This window comes from Phocoena sinus, chromosome 20 (assembly GCF_008692025.1).
Source record: "Phocoena sinus isolate mPhoSin1 chromosome 20, mPhoSin1.pri, whole genome shotgun sequence".
In the NCBI taxonomy this organism is placed as follows: Eukaryota; Metazoa; Chordata; class Mammalia; order Artiodactyla; family Phocoenidae; genus Phocoena; species Phocoena sinus.
This window is the reverse complement of record NC_045782.1, coordinates 52,006,027-52,020,634: the sequence shown is the minus strand read 5'-3', so window position 1 is coordinate 52,020,634 and position 14,608 is coordinate 52,006,027. Positions and strand designations below refer to the sequence as shown.

The following is a 14,608-nucleotide window of genomic DNA, read 5'->3' as shown; positions in this document are numbered from 1 at the left end:
GATTCCCCTGATTAGGTAGCTGGAGCTATCCCTCAACAGAAGAAGAGTTATCTGTAAAAGGAGTCATGGTTCTGTTCCAACACCCTGGAGTCTGCATGGTGAGTCTCCTGTTGGAGCTTGCTGGAGGCTCCATACGGCGCTGTTTACAACAGGTTATTTGAGTTTGACTGAATCCGCTCCGTCATAAAGCCCAGGTGGCAGCCCAGAGCTAAATTTTTAATAAGAATCACGCCACACAGAAGGATTTTCATCAGTGAAGCTTTCCCCTGGAGTGAACTGTTACTCTATTTAGCCAGTTTAATTCCTTGGTCAGTTTTCTATACAATGCAATTCAATCGTTTTTCTATTTTCATTTTCACGTAAAAATATTCTCATTGAGATCATTGTTTTCCATGCGCTTTTGCCCTTGTGAGTTGTACCTTTTGCCCTCGTGGGCTTGCTTTTGTGACTCTTACCTCCTCTGTGTTTATTTTCCCCAAGTCAAATTTGGCAGCTCAAAATCTAAGTCATATCTAAATTTGAGTATTTTTTAACTGGTCCGTTTTCTGTTAATTCTAACAAAACACAAAATGAATAGAAGACCAATAGTTTGTATTTCTTAGCTTACCTGTAAGGAAGTTGTGAGCAAGCTCCCTTGGATATTCTTGGATCACTTTATGTCTAAGTTTGGGCTATTGCTTCTACTCACATTTCATTCTGATAACCTTTGCATGTGCACCGTCTCACAGTTGGCAAATCAAAGAGCTAAACGTCCTCAAAACATGCCTGCTTTGTGCAATTATGATGGATAGTAAGCAGGTGTTTGGAGGGGGGAGGATTCGGAAGGCTCCACAGAGTTCTGAACTAGACCCTGAAGTTGGAGAAGGGTGTGGTTGGCAGGTGCAGAAAGGATGTGATGCTCAGCTCTGTCACTTCTATCAGGGCTCGAGCAGACGTCCACTTATTTGCTGCATGTGTTGCACAGCCACTGCATGCCTGGAACAGTGAGAGAGAGGGGAGTGCTGGAGGCAGGGAGGAGACAGCCAAGCAGCTGCTGTAGCGGCCAAGGGAGCTTCATCAGAACCTGGGCAAAGGGACTTCACTGGCGGTCCAGCGGCTAAGACTCCGCACTCCCAATGCAGGGGGTCCGGGTTCCACCCCTGGTCAGGGAACTAGATCCCGTGTGCCTCAACTAAGACCTGGCGCAGCCAGATAAATAAATAAATAGTAGAGGGCTTCCCTGGTGGCGCAGTGGTTAAGAAAACGCCTGCCAGTGCAGGGGACACGAGTTTGATTCCCTGGTCCGGGAAGATCCCACATGCCACGAAACAACTAAGCCCATGTGCCACAACTACGGAGCCTGCATTCTAGAGCCCACGAGCCACAACTACTGAAGCCCACGGGCCTAGAGCCCATGCTCCGCAACAAGAGGAGCCACCACAGTGAGAAGCCTGTGCACCTCAACGAAGAGTAGCCACAACTAGAGAAAGCCCGCGTGCAGCAGCGAAGACACAATGCAGCCACAAATAAACAAATAAATAAGTTTTTAAAATAAATAAATAAATAGTAGGGGGGGGGAAAAAAAAAAGAACCTGGCAGAGGCAGGGCGATGGAAATGCTGAGCCAGAATCAAGCCCCTTTTTAAAGGCAGCCACGTATTCAAGAATCACTACAAGTCCTAAGCAGGATAAATAAAAACACACATAGAAATAACAAACTGGATGAAAACAAAATATGGAGAAAATCTTAAAAGTCACCAGAAGTGGGGGGGGAAAGAGGTTACTTTCAAAGGAACAGCAGTAAGACTGACAGTCATCTTCTCAACAGAAAAATATAAACCAGAAGACAGTGGAATTAAATCTCCAAAGTGCTGAAAAGAATATAGCTGCCAACCTGGAATTCTATCCTTAATGAAGATATCCTTTAAGAATGAAGATGTTATAAAAGCAACTTTGACAACCAGAACCTGAGAGTATTTGTCACCAGCAGACCTTGTACTAAAGGAAATACTAAAAGGTGTTCCTCAGGAAGAAGGAAATGACCCCAGAAGCTAGAGACATAGGAAAAAATGGAGAGCAATTAAAATGGTAAGTACATGGATTGATATATAGATTACACACCATTTAAGCATTCTTAGCACTTTATAGTTTTAAAATATATAAAGAGAAAATACACAACCATAGTAAAAGTTGGGATGAGGTAAATGAAGTTGAAGAATTCTAAGGGTTTGCATTATTTAAGATTAAAGTAACGCTTAACATTAGACTTTGATAAGCCATGGATGCATGTTATAATTTCTCATGTAACTACCCCCCCCAAATAATAGAAGTATAACTACCCAGATAATAGGAAGGAGGAAATTGAATAATAAAAAATCAATAATGGTAAAACAAGTCACTAGGAAAACATAATAATTATAAATTTGTGTGCATCTAATGTTCTAGCCTCAAAATTGATAGAACTAAAAGGAGAAATAGGCAAATCCATAATACTACTAGGAATTTTGTCACATCTTTTAGTATTAAAAGGACCAGAAAACCAATAGGGATACCGACGCTTTTAACAACGTGATCGGCAAATGTCATAACTGAAATGTGTAGAACACTACATCAGATAACTGCGGAACACGTTCTGAATTTGTAAGTGCACGTGGAAGTTACCAACATTGACCGTGTCGCTCTGAGCCGTAAAGCAAGTCTTTAAAAAAGTCAAAGGATTTAAATCCAAGCATAACATCTGATTATAGTGGAATCAAGTTAGAAATCAATAATAAAAAATGATAATTAGAAAATATCTGTATTTTTGGAAGCTGAGCAACATGCTTCTAAATAACTCATGGGTCAGAAAGACATCACAATGGAAATCAGAAAACATTTTGAACTGAATGATAATGATAATACTCTTTAGTATAAGGTGCAATAAGGGTCGTACTTAAATGGGAAAACATATGTATTAACAAGGAAGAAATGCTAAAAATTGTTACATAAACAACCATCTCAGGAACTTAGAAAAGCAAATTCAACATAAAGAAAGTAAAAGGAAGGAATAACCCAAAGAAGTAAAAGCAATAATAAAGAGAAGAGCAGAAATCAGTGACATAAAAAACAAACAAACATACAATACAACCATCAGAACCCAGAGCTGATTCTTTTAGAAGGTTAATAAAATGCATAAACTCCTAGAGAGTTTATCTCATTAAGAAAAAAGAAAATACAAAGGATATCTGGAATGTGAAAGGGAGCCACAACTACAAATCCTACAGTCTTTATAAGGATTATAAGTGCCACTCTTAGGGATATAGCCAAGGGAACTGAAAGCAGGGATTTAAACAGATATTTGTATACCCATGTTCATAGCAGCATTACTCACAATAGCTAAAAGGTAGAAGCAACCCAAATGTCCATCAACAGAAGAACAGATAAACAAAATGTATTTATATAGAGACAGCAGGAACATTATTCAGCCATCAACAGGGATGAAATTCTGATACATGCTATAACGTGGATGAACCCTGAAAACATTAAGTAAAATGAGCCAGACTCAAAAGGACAAATATGGTATGATTTCACTCATACAAAATATCGAATAGAGATAGAAAGATAGAGTTATCATAGAGATAGAAAGTAGATTAGAGGTTACCAGGAGCTGGAGGGAGGGAGGCTGGGAAATTTTTGCTTAGTGGTTACAAAGTTTCTGTTAAGGGTGATGAAGAAGTTTTGTATAAAGATAGTGGTGATGGTGAGGGTACTCAGTACCACTGAACTGTACACCAAAATGGTTAAAATGCCAATTTCATGTCATGTTAAAAATTATAAGTGGATAGGGAGTTCCCTGGTGGTCCAGTGGTTAGGACTCTGCACTTTCACTACCGAGGGCCTGGGTTCAATCCCTGGTCTGGAACTAGGATCCCACAAGTCACACAGTGCGGCCAAAAAATAAAAATAAGTGGATATTATGAACCACTTTATACCCCCCAAATTTTTAAATTTAGAGGAAATGGACAAATTCCTAGGAAAACACCATTTACCAAAATTGACACAGGAATAAATAGACAACATAATTTCTGAAAGAAATTGAATATGTAATTAATAACCTTTCCACAAAAGATTTTCTGGGCCTAGGTGGGTTTTTGGGGTTTTTTTTTAACATCTTTATTGAGGTATAATTGCTTTACAATGGTGTCTTAGTTTCTGTTTTATAACAAAGTGAATCAGTTATACATATGTTCCCATATCTCTTCCCTCTTGCTTCTCCCTCCCTCCCACCCTCCCTATCCCATCCCTCCAGGCGGTCACAAAGCACCAAGCTGATCTCCCTGTGCTATGCGGCTGCTTCCCACTAGCTATCTACCTTACGTTTGGTAGTGTATATATGTCCATACCTCTCTCTCACTTTGTCACAGCTCACCCTTACCCCTCCCCATATCCTCAAGTCCATTCTCCAGTAGGTCTGTGTCTTTATTCCTGTCTTACCCCTAGGTTCTTCATGACATTTTTTTTTCTTAAATTCCATGTATATGTGTTAGCATACGGTATTTGTCTTTCTCTTTCTGACTTACTTCACTCTGTATGACAGACTCTAGGTCTATCCACCTCATTACAAATAGCTCAATTTCGTTTCTTTTTGTGGCTGAGTAATATTCCATTGTATATATGTGCCACATCTTCTTTATCCATTCATCCGATGATGGGCACTTAGGTTGTTTCCATCTCCGGGCTATTGTAAATAGAGCTGCAATGAACATTTTGGTACATGACTCTTTTCGAATTTTGGTTTTCTCAGGGTATATGCCCAGTAGTGGGATTGCTGGGTCATATGGTAGTTCTATTTGTAGTTTTTTAAGGAACCTCTATACTGTTTTCCATTAGGTGGGGTTTTTTGTTTTTGTTTTTTTTTGTCTGAGCGGCATGTGGGATCTTAGTTCCCTGGCCAGGGATCAAACTCGCATCCCCTGCAGTGGAAGCGTGGAGTCTTAACCACTGGACTGCCAGGGAAGTCTCCAGTCCTAGGTGGTTTTACCAGGGAATTCTACCAAACATTTAAGTTAGAAGTAATATCAATCTTATTATTCCACATAAGTGATAAACAACACTTCCCAACTTATTTTATGAAGCTATCATACCTTAACACCAAAACTTGATAGGGACATTCCATAAAAGGAAAATTACAGGCCAATCTCATTCATGATCATAGTTGCAAAAATCCTAAGAAAATAGTAGCAAATTGAATCCAGCATCTATAAAAAGCCCAGCATGTTATGGCCAAGAAGTGTTCATTCCAGAATGCAAGGTCCGTTTAATAATTGAAAATCAATAAATATAAACTCACCACATCAGCAGAATAAAAGAGGCAAAGCTTATAATCATCTCAAATGATGCAGAAGAAGAATTAGATAAAAGTCAACAATGCTTCCAGATAAAATCTCTTAGCAAACCAGGAAGGAAAGGGAGTCTACAGAATCTGATACAGGTGTCTACAAAAATCTTAACAGCAAACATCATACTTAATGGAAAAATGCTGAAAATGTTTCCTCTGAGGTAAGGAAATGAGAAAAGGATGCCTTCTGTTTACCATTCCTATCCAATAAGTGGGATCAAGCTAACTTTTTGGAGGAAAAGAGTGAAATATTGTAAACTTTTCAGGGCATGTATCCTGTCGGGCTGGAAGGACTGGGAAACAAACACTGACAAGAAGCCATCAGAGTGCAAAGAGTCTTCCGCTTCATTCATCCCTTTTTTCCTTCTGAGGATCAGAACCGCAGTGGGAAGCGACAGTCTTTAGGATGACCAATCAGATAGTGTGCGGCTCACTCAACTTCAGATCAAGGAGCCTTGAAGTATCTTCTACAACAACCCTGTTGATTCACAAGAGAACCATAGTCCTGAGAGATTAAACCAGGTGCCCAAGATCCCACTGCCACTTAGTTGCCATCTTCCCTCTCTGGTTGGTAATGCGAGTCCCCCAAGTCCACTGCAAGGGGCCCCAGGTGCAGCAGTGGCTCCACCTCCTGGGATGAAGCCTCTGGAGCAAAGAATCTCTCGGGCGGGCAGAACGCATCAGCATTGCAGCGTGTCTGGTGGCACGCCTTTTGCCCTGCTGACATCAGAAGCAGAATGCTGGGGCTGGTCACGGTTGAACTGTGACATCAGGGAGCAAAATTGCAGGCAGACTTGAGGAGGGGGGCCAACTTGATGGGGAGACCGCAGAACAGCAGCCAAAGGGAAAGGTGAGAAGGTGGTCATCAAACCTCAAGAGATATAAGGGGCTGGGGTGAGGGCACACTGGACTGATGGGGATCCTCCCCGCACTGGTGAAGTGCGGGCAAGGCCCCTACGCCTGAACGCCCAAGGGTTCTTTTTTCTCCCTCCATAGGGCAGCCAAGCCTCTGGCTCTTCTTGACATACAGAGAGTTTCACGTAAGTACTTGTGTTTTGACCTTCCTTCTGAAGGGCCAAGGAAGTGGCTCCTTTCCCTTGTCACGATGTGTCTTCTTCCTCCCATCCACCTTCTTGTCCAGGAATTAGAACAGCGACAAGGAGAACACAGGCTCCAATTTATGCCCCCATGTGGGCTGACCTATGGCACAGTCCCTGTACCCCGTGGGCAGACAGCTGCTTCCGAGAGAAGAACTGGTGTGTCTCTCAAAGGGCCCCTCAACTCCTGCCTTGGCTTCAACACAGCTTTGCTCTATCTTCCCAGGGCCAGTCCAGGACCAAGTCCCAGCCCTGCAGCCCCCTGCCCAGCCCTCAAGACCTCCCCAAGGCCAGTTCCTGATGAATGACAACAACAGTCTCCCCACATTGGAGGACCAAGTCCTCTGCCCCATTTGCCTGGAGGTGTTCCGCAACCCGGTCACTACCGCCTGCGGGCACAACTTCTGCAGGACCTGCCTCCAGGGTTTCTGGGACCACCAGGCAGCTGTGGGAGAGACGCTCTATTGACCCCAGTGCCGAGAGAGCTTCCCCTCCAGGCCTCGCCTCTGCAAGAACGTCATCCTGGAGGAGATGGTGACCTGTTTCACCCAGGCTAAGGGCCAGGCCTTGGGGTCCTCACAGAACCTGGTCGGGGGCCCAGAGACATGCCCTGCGACTTCTGTGCCCCAGAGGAGCTCAAGTCAGTCAAGTCGTGCCTGCGGTGCATGGCCTCCCTGTGCGAGAAGCACCTGCGCAGCCACTTCGAGGACCAGGTGTTCCAGGGCCACCAGCTGCTGGAGCCCGTGTGGGACCTCAAGAGCCGGCTGTGCCGGAAGCACCGCAAGCTACAGAGGCTGTACTGCCGCACAGAAGGCTGCTGCGTGTGCGGGGCCTGCCTGCTGAAGGAGCACAAGAACCACGACACCATCCCCCTGGAGGAGGAGTGTGCCGGCAAGGAGGTGAGGCCGGGGCTGGGGGGCTGGGTGGGGGGAGGGGAGGAGCCAGGGCACTCGGGAGCCCTCCGCGGAAAGGGAAAGTCTCTCAGAAGCTCTGGGCACCCCTTTCCTCGGAGGAAAGTTATGCAGCCATTACAGCGATGGTCACGATGGGGCTTCCCCGGTGGTCCAGTGGTTGACACTCCACACTTCCACTGCAGGGGGCACAGGTTCCATCCCTGGTCTGCGCACGAGGCTCCCACATGCGGTGCTGCGTGGCCAAAAAAAAAAAAAAAGATGGTCACGAGGGTCCTGCCAGGACATGAAAAGTGATGGCAAGTTGAATGAATAAGGATCCAAAATTATTTGTGATGAATCCTATTAAAATTTTTTTTGCACAGAAAAAGGAAAGGCTGAAAGAGAACATATCAAAATACAAACATGTCATGTTCAGTTGGGTGAATCCCTTCCTTTTTTCTTATTGATTGATTGATTGATTTTTTGGCTGCCCTGCATCTTCATTGCTGCGTGCGGGCTTTCTCTAGTTGTGTCGAGCGGGAGCTACTCTTCATAGTGCTGCATGGGCTTCTCATTGCGGTGGCTTCTCTTGTGCGGAGCACAGGCCCTAGGGCACACAGGCTTCAGTAGTTGTGGCTCACAGGCTCAGTAGTTGTGGCGCACGGGCTTAGTTGCTCCGCGGCAGGTGGGAATCTTCCCAGACCAGGGCTCGAACCCATGTCGCCTGCATTGGCAGGTGGATTCTTAACAACTGTGCCACCAGGGAATCCCCCTTTTTTCTATTTTAAAATTTTGTTTACTGTATTTGTATTGCTTTTATAATGGAACACTTATATTTTAGACATTCTATCATGTATATTCTAGAACTGTGCTCTTCCAATGTAGCCACCTGTTGACGGTCCCTGGCAAGAATGGAGCTTGTGCCGGAATGTAAGCCAGCTCATCGCACTCTGCGGTTCAGCTGATGCTTTTTTCGTAGCGAGACTTTCTCAACAAAGGAAGCAGCGTGTTGGTTTACAGTCTGGCAGGAGCTGCTTCTTCTGTTGTGGGTCAGCAACAGTTCATAGACAGGCCCTTGGAATAGTACTGTCCTATAGCAGATTGTAAAACATGACAGTGCCCACCTCTGGAACAGGTGAGACTAAAGGCTTATGTGGAACTTGGAAACATAATGCTGCCTGGGCCTGGCAGCGCTGCCCAGGGAGCCAAGTGCTCCATATCTGATGGGCCCCTCCTCGCCCCACTGCCTCTCAGGCTTCTCAAGTCACTGAACCCTCCACAGCAGCTTCTTGTGATCTGAAACCCAATGGTCATCACTGTCAGGGACAAAGAACCTGATACCTAAGAACGAGGAGAGAGTCTCTCAGGGAGTGAGAGAACAGGAGCAGAGGGGTGGCCCTCAGGGACTTCCCTGGTGGTCCAGTGGTTAAGACTCCGCAATTCCATTGCAGGGGGCACAGGTTCGATCCCTGGTCGGGGAACTAAGATTTCGCATGCCATGCCACTTGGCCAAAGGAAAAAAAAAGAGAGGTGGCCCTGGGCCATCTACCCTTCCGCTCTGTCCATCCTCATTCTCATTCAAACCTCTTAAGAATGTAAGAGGTGAGGACTGCCCTGGTGGCACAGTGGTTAAGAAGAATCCACCTGCCAATGCAGGGGACATGGGATCGATCCCTCGTCCGGGATGATCCCACATGCCGCGGAGCAGCTAAGTCCGCGAGCCACAACTACTGAAGCCTGTGCGCCTAGAGCCCGTGCTCCGCAACAAGGGAAGCCACCGCAATGAGACGCCCATGCACCGCCATGAAGAGTAGCTCCCGCTCAACGCAACTAGAGAAAGCCCGCACGCAGCAACGAAGACCCAGCACAGCCAAAAAATAACTAACTAAATAAAATTGATTCTTTAAAAAAAAAAACAAAGAATGTAAGAGGTCCGTCTCTTCTGGGCTTGACGTGGGGCTGCTTACAGAAGCGCTTCTGCTGGGGCACCTCTCTGAATCAGTGGCTCTCTCCTCTTGCACCCCACCCTCTCACCCCAGGTCAAGGTTCAGAAGGTCCAGGCCAACGTGGAGAGCCAGATGCCGGTCGTCACCTCTGACAGCCAAAAGCGCCGGGGCCAGGTGGCATTTCTCTCGGTAAGGTTGGTCCACCCCCAGCTGCAGCCCAGACTGAGGGGACCTCTCAGGGCTTGGAGGGAATGGGGTGAGGCCAGGAGGACAGAGACGGAATGCCTAAGCAGAAGACAACGGCGGTACCGGCTTGGGGCTCAGAGATGCCTCTCTATACGCCCTTCCACCCCCCAGAAATTGATCCAGACAGCTCAGGATGAGGTGAACGCCTGCTTTTCGGAGGTCATCCAGGAGGTCAAACAGATGCAGATGAAGGTCTTGGATTTCATGGAGAAAGAGGAGGCGGCCGCCCTGGGGAAGCTGGGCGGCTCCATCCAGCAGAGCCACAACCGCCTCCTGAAGCTGGAGGGGGGACAGCATCTGGCTCCACACCCTGCTTGCCAACCAGAGCCACCAGCAATTTCTGCAGGCAAGGCCCCACCCTACCCCCACCTCTGCCCCACGCCCATCACAACCTCCACTAGGCCACAGAGGCTGTGCCTTTAACATCCCTAACCTAAGATGTCCAGAAAACCGGGAGGAGGGGAGAAAGAGGTCCAGGTTTGAACATGGGCAGCTTTTCCACCTGCCCCATGGTTCTGGGGACCGCTAAGCCCCTGGCATAAGCAGGAGTTCCTGGAATCTGCTTGGGGCCTGGCTAACAAGTGGTATTGCCAGCCCGGCCCTGCACGCAGGAGTTCCCCAGGCTGAAGCACTTCCCGGCCTGCATGGAACCCCTGATGAGCACCAAGTGTAAGGAGAAGCAGAGCTTCCTCCTGCTGCCAGAGACCTTGGCAGAGCTCCGGACCCGGCTGGTGGACGTGGGTCTCAGCTTCATCAACCAGCTCTTCCTGAAGGGTTGGTTAGTACCTGGTTGCCTGGGACTCCTGAAGACTCACCTGCATTCTGGGTGTGGGCCGGCCCTACAGGGCAGCGGTTGGGATTCCAGGCACTTGTAGAGAACCCTGCCTGTCTGTGTGCACCTTCCCCAGGTAACTCAACCTCCTAGAAGCCCATGCCTCTCTCTGGAAAGATGCTGGGCTGTGAAAGTGTCCTCAGCAAAGCCCCTCCATCTTCCCCAGGCATCAAGAGGAACTCCTGTGAGGTGCTGCCCCCAGCTGTGGACAGGGAAACACTTCTCAAGTGTGAGTCCTCAGTACTGGGGTCCAGCCCCAGGGGTGGGAAGGAAAGGAACAGGGCCCTTGGGTGCCTTGACTTACCGAGCCCCACCTCCATTCAGGCCAGGGCTCCAGAGAGGTGCCAGCTCTCTCCTGCCCTGACCTCGCACTCTGGGCTGGAGACCTCAGAAGGACTTGGCCCGTGACTCCAAGGCCCTGATAGGAAGGGGAGAAGGCCGTCCTGTCCCACCCCCATGGGTGGGCAAGGCCTCACTTACTACCCAGAGGCCAGCTCTGCAGCCCCCCGTGGCCCTGATATGGTACAACCTCTGCCCTCAGCTAGGTGCCTGCCGACCACCCCTGGACTTTAGCCAAGCCAGCTTGGACGACCCAGCCCATTTCTTCCTCAGCCAATTTCCCTTTTCACTTAATGTCCCTGCAGCCCCTCTCCCAGGCTGGGCTAGGGGCCAAGTGATTCTCTAAGAAATCACCGGTGATTTCTCTGAGATCTCCAGGGTTAAGGTTGCATTGCCTTTGATGAACCCTTCTGAGTGACCTGCTCCAGGAGCTCTTGACCCTCCCTCAGTCCCACTCAATCTTGTGCCCTGAACAAACAAAAAAGGAGATTATGTTAGGGTTTTGGGAGAGGGGGGCAGATAGGAGGACTCTCGGTTCGCAACTTCTCTAGGAAGGCAGACCTTTGGACAGCACCCAACTCATCGTTCCTCCGGACTATGTCAGCACCCCCAGGGGGCCACAGTTGGAGACTTAAAGAGGGGGGTATAGAGGGGCCACTTCTGGGAGCTGGGGGTGGAAGCATTTGGTGACTTCTGTGCAAAAGCCATGCGGCTTCGGCCCCTCCCTGGGCCTCCAGCACTCTGCACCCGGGGCCAATGACCCTGGCCTCCTTTCCCATCCCCCTTGCCCCAGGTTATTGCAACCTGAACTTCCACCCCGCCACGGCCAGTGAGGAGCTGTTCCTGTTCTAGGAGACCCACTCGGTGCTAAACCTGGGCATCCTCCTGGAGCCCTTCGCCGGGGGCGGCCCCTTCCCGGGCGGCTTCAAGCAGTGGCCGCAGGTGCTGTGCTCGCACGGCCTGGCAGAGGGCTGCCACTAGTGGGAGGCCGAGGTGTCCAACTCGTGGGCGTGCCTGGGCGTCACCTACCGCCGCATCCCCCCCACCCCCGCTCAGCGGCCGCCCACGCCGCAACATCATCTACCTGCTAGGCCGCAACCCCTACTCGTGGTGCTTGGAGTGGGACTCGCTCAAGTTCTCCGTGTGGCACACAACACGCAGACGGTGCTGCACGGCGGCTACCACCGCACGCTCGGCGTGGCGCTCGACTGCGGCGCCGGCTGCCTCTCCTATGGCGTGGCGGGCGGCGTGAGCCTCATCTACCGCTTCCTGGCCTCCTTCCTGGAGCCGCTCTACCCCGCAGTCATGGTAAGCAGCGGCACCTCGGTCACCCTCAAGCAGCGCCCGGGGGCGTAGGCGGCGGCCAATAAAGCTGGACTCAAGCGCTGGCTGGCCCGCTGGGCGGGGCGCGCTGGGGAGGGTGGCCGGCCCACGGGGACCCCTGGCCCGTGGTTGAGGGGTGGGCGGGGAACCTGCCTCCCGACCCGCTGCCTGGACTTGACCTGCGGCGCCTGCCCAGTGGTCCCGGGAGGTCCTGGGAATCCCAGAAAACAGGCCAACCCCTCTGGCCTCACCGTCACGGGAGAAGGGCTCTGAACCAGAATGGAGAGCCCCCTGGACTGGGGACAGCCCTGTGGCCTCCGGGGCGGCGGGGAGGTTTCTGGCCAGGATGCACGGCCTCCCCCGCGCTTGAGTTACCAAACCCCATCAGAGGTTCTCCGGGTTGGTCCTGGCTACTCAGCACCAGGGCCTTGTTGCCCGAGAATGGGCGGGGCTCTGACCAGGTGGCTTCTCTCCGGCTCCTCCCCCGCAGCTGGCCAGACTGAGGGTTGGCGCCTGACCCACCAGGGTAGAGGTGTTCTGTCTGTGTTACTGGCTTAATTGGAGGCTGGGAAGTTAAGCCAAGGAATCCATGACTATCCCAGACCCCACCCCATCCCCACCCCCGAAAAAAAGGCTGAGGGACTAGGTCCAGGCGGGGCTGGTGCCCCTGACCCTGCTGCCCAGCAGACTTTCTCACACAGCAGGTGTTTTACAGCATGGAGGGGGTGTGGAACTGAGGCTGTCCGGGTGGGAAAACCTTAACACCCCTGCACCTTCCCCAGCGTTCCTGAAAGCTCTTTTCCCCACCCCCATCCCTAAGCAGAGGGCACTCAGCTGCCGTGGGTAGCACTGCCGGAAAGCAAAGGGGCTTCGTCCACATGCAGGCCTCTGCCATCTGACCTGCCCAGCAGGGTGTGTAGAAGTCAGCAGGAGAGGCTGGGCCTGGGCTGGGCCCCTGCCCTGCGACCCTGGCAGGCGTGTGACTGGGGACCCGGCCCCTCTGGGGAAGCAGCCTGGGCATTTCCAGCCTCAACCAGTCACTTGTTTCTGTGGCTTCTCATGTGAGGGCCTCGGTAAGGTTAATGATTGGCTCTCAAGAGGAAATGATACAAGTCACGGGGGAGAAAATCCCTGGGGCCACATCATCCAGAACCAGGGTGTGCCTGAATTCCATCCCCGCCTGGCCTGTTCTCGGAGAAATTAGTGACCCTAGTTTCTCACTGGGGGGGCCGTCATTGTGGAGCCTGGCAGGGCGGCCACGCAGCAGGTGTTGGGTGCGCTCTGACGGCCTCACAGGGTGGGGCGCCCTTTGGCTGCCTTGAGCCTGGGCTGCGGCTCATGTTGACCTTCCTCCCTGGAGGCTCCGCTCAGCACCAGTCCAATCTCTTTCATCCTCACAGGCTGCTACTGGTGTGGATGGGTAGGAATGAAATCTAAACTTTTTCGCATTCAACAGAAAGCTTGCATGCCAAAATGCTCAAATCTTGCCTCCCCACCCCCAAAACCTATTCCTCCTGGGCGAGAGGCTGCACGCTTCCTAATCTATGGGCTGAGGTCAACAAATGCTGAGGGGACTTCCCAGGTGGCACAGTGGACAAGACTCCTTGCTCCGCATGCAGGGGGCCTGGGTTCGATCCCTGGTCAGGGAACTAGATCCCATATGCAAGCTGCAACTAAGATCTCGCATGCCACAACTAAGGAGCTGGCAAGCTGCAACTAAGGAGCCCGCCTGCCACAACTTTAGACCTGGTGCAACCAAATAAATATTAAAAAAAAAGAAAGAAAGAAAGAAATGCTAAGGAGGTAACTGTGTAGCTGCGTGGATCTGAGTCCTTCCCCATCAGGGAGCTGACGAGGGGGGCTACCCTCGCCAGTTCCTCCTGGTTCTCAGGGACACTTCACGTGGTGCGTGATGCTGGAACGGTGATGCCCTCAGGCACACATTGGTGTGAAATCCGTATCAGAAGCATGCCATTTGCTTTCTTAAACAGTTCCTGATTTGAAGTTCCTAGGCCCCGAGGGATCCACAATGGTAGTTCTGGGGGTCGTCAGATACTTGCCAATATTTCAAAAAGCCAAATGACAAGTAGGCCTGCATGTCAGTGAGGCTGGCCAGCAAACCAGAATGTCAGGGTTCCTGGCTCAGCATTTGCTTCCTGGGGGAAAATACCAAAGCGGGAGCTTTGGGGCGCAGGATCAGCCAGTGCTGATAATCCACACTGGTGAATCCTGGCCTTGCCCTTTCCCCCACTGTGGAGCGAGCAGGGAGGGGATTGTCCCTGGAATGCCACCCACACACTTCTCATGCCTTCCTGCTCCTGCCTTAGCACTCAACTAATACGTTTTTCAGGGACTTCCCTGGTGGCGCAGTGGTTAAGAACCCACCTGCCAATGCAGGGGACGCGAGTTCTGATTCCCTGGTCCGGGAAGATCCCACATGCCACGGAGCAACTAAGCCCATGCACCACAACTACTGAGCCTGTGCTCTAGAGCCCACGAACCACAACTACTAAGCCTGCGTGCTGCAACTACTGAGACCCACACGCCTAGAGCCCGAGCTCTGCAAAAAGAGAAGCC

The 14,608-nt window shown here is 50.5% G+C and overlaps 1 pseudogene; it reads left to right on the top strand.

Annotated features, from left to right (window-relative positions):
• Positions 1–65: 65 nt before the first annotated feature.
• LOC116746220 lies at positions 66–12,064 on the top strand (annotated as a pseudogene).
• Positions 12,065–14,608: the final 2,544 nt, after the last annotated feature.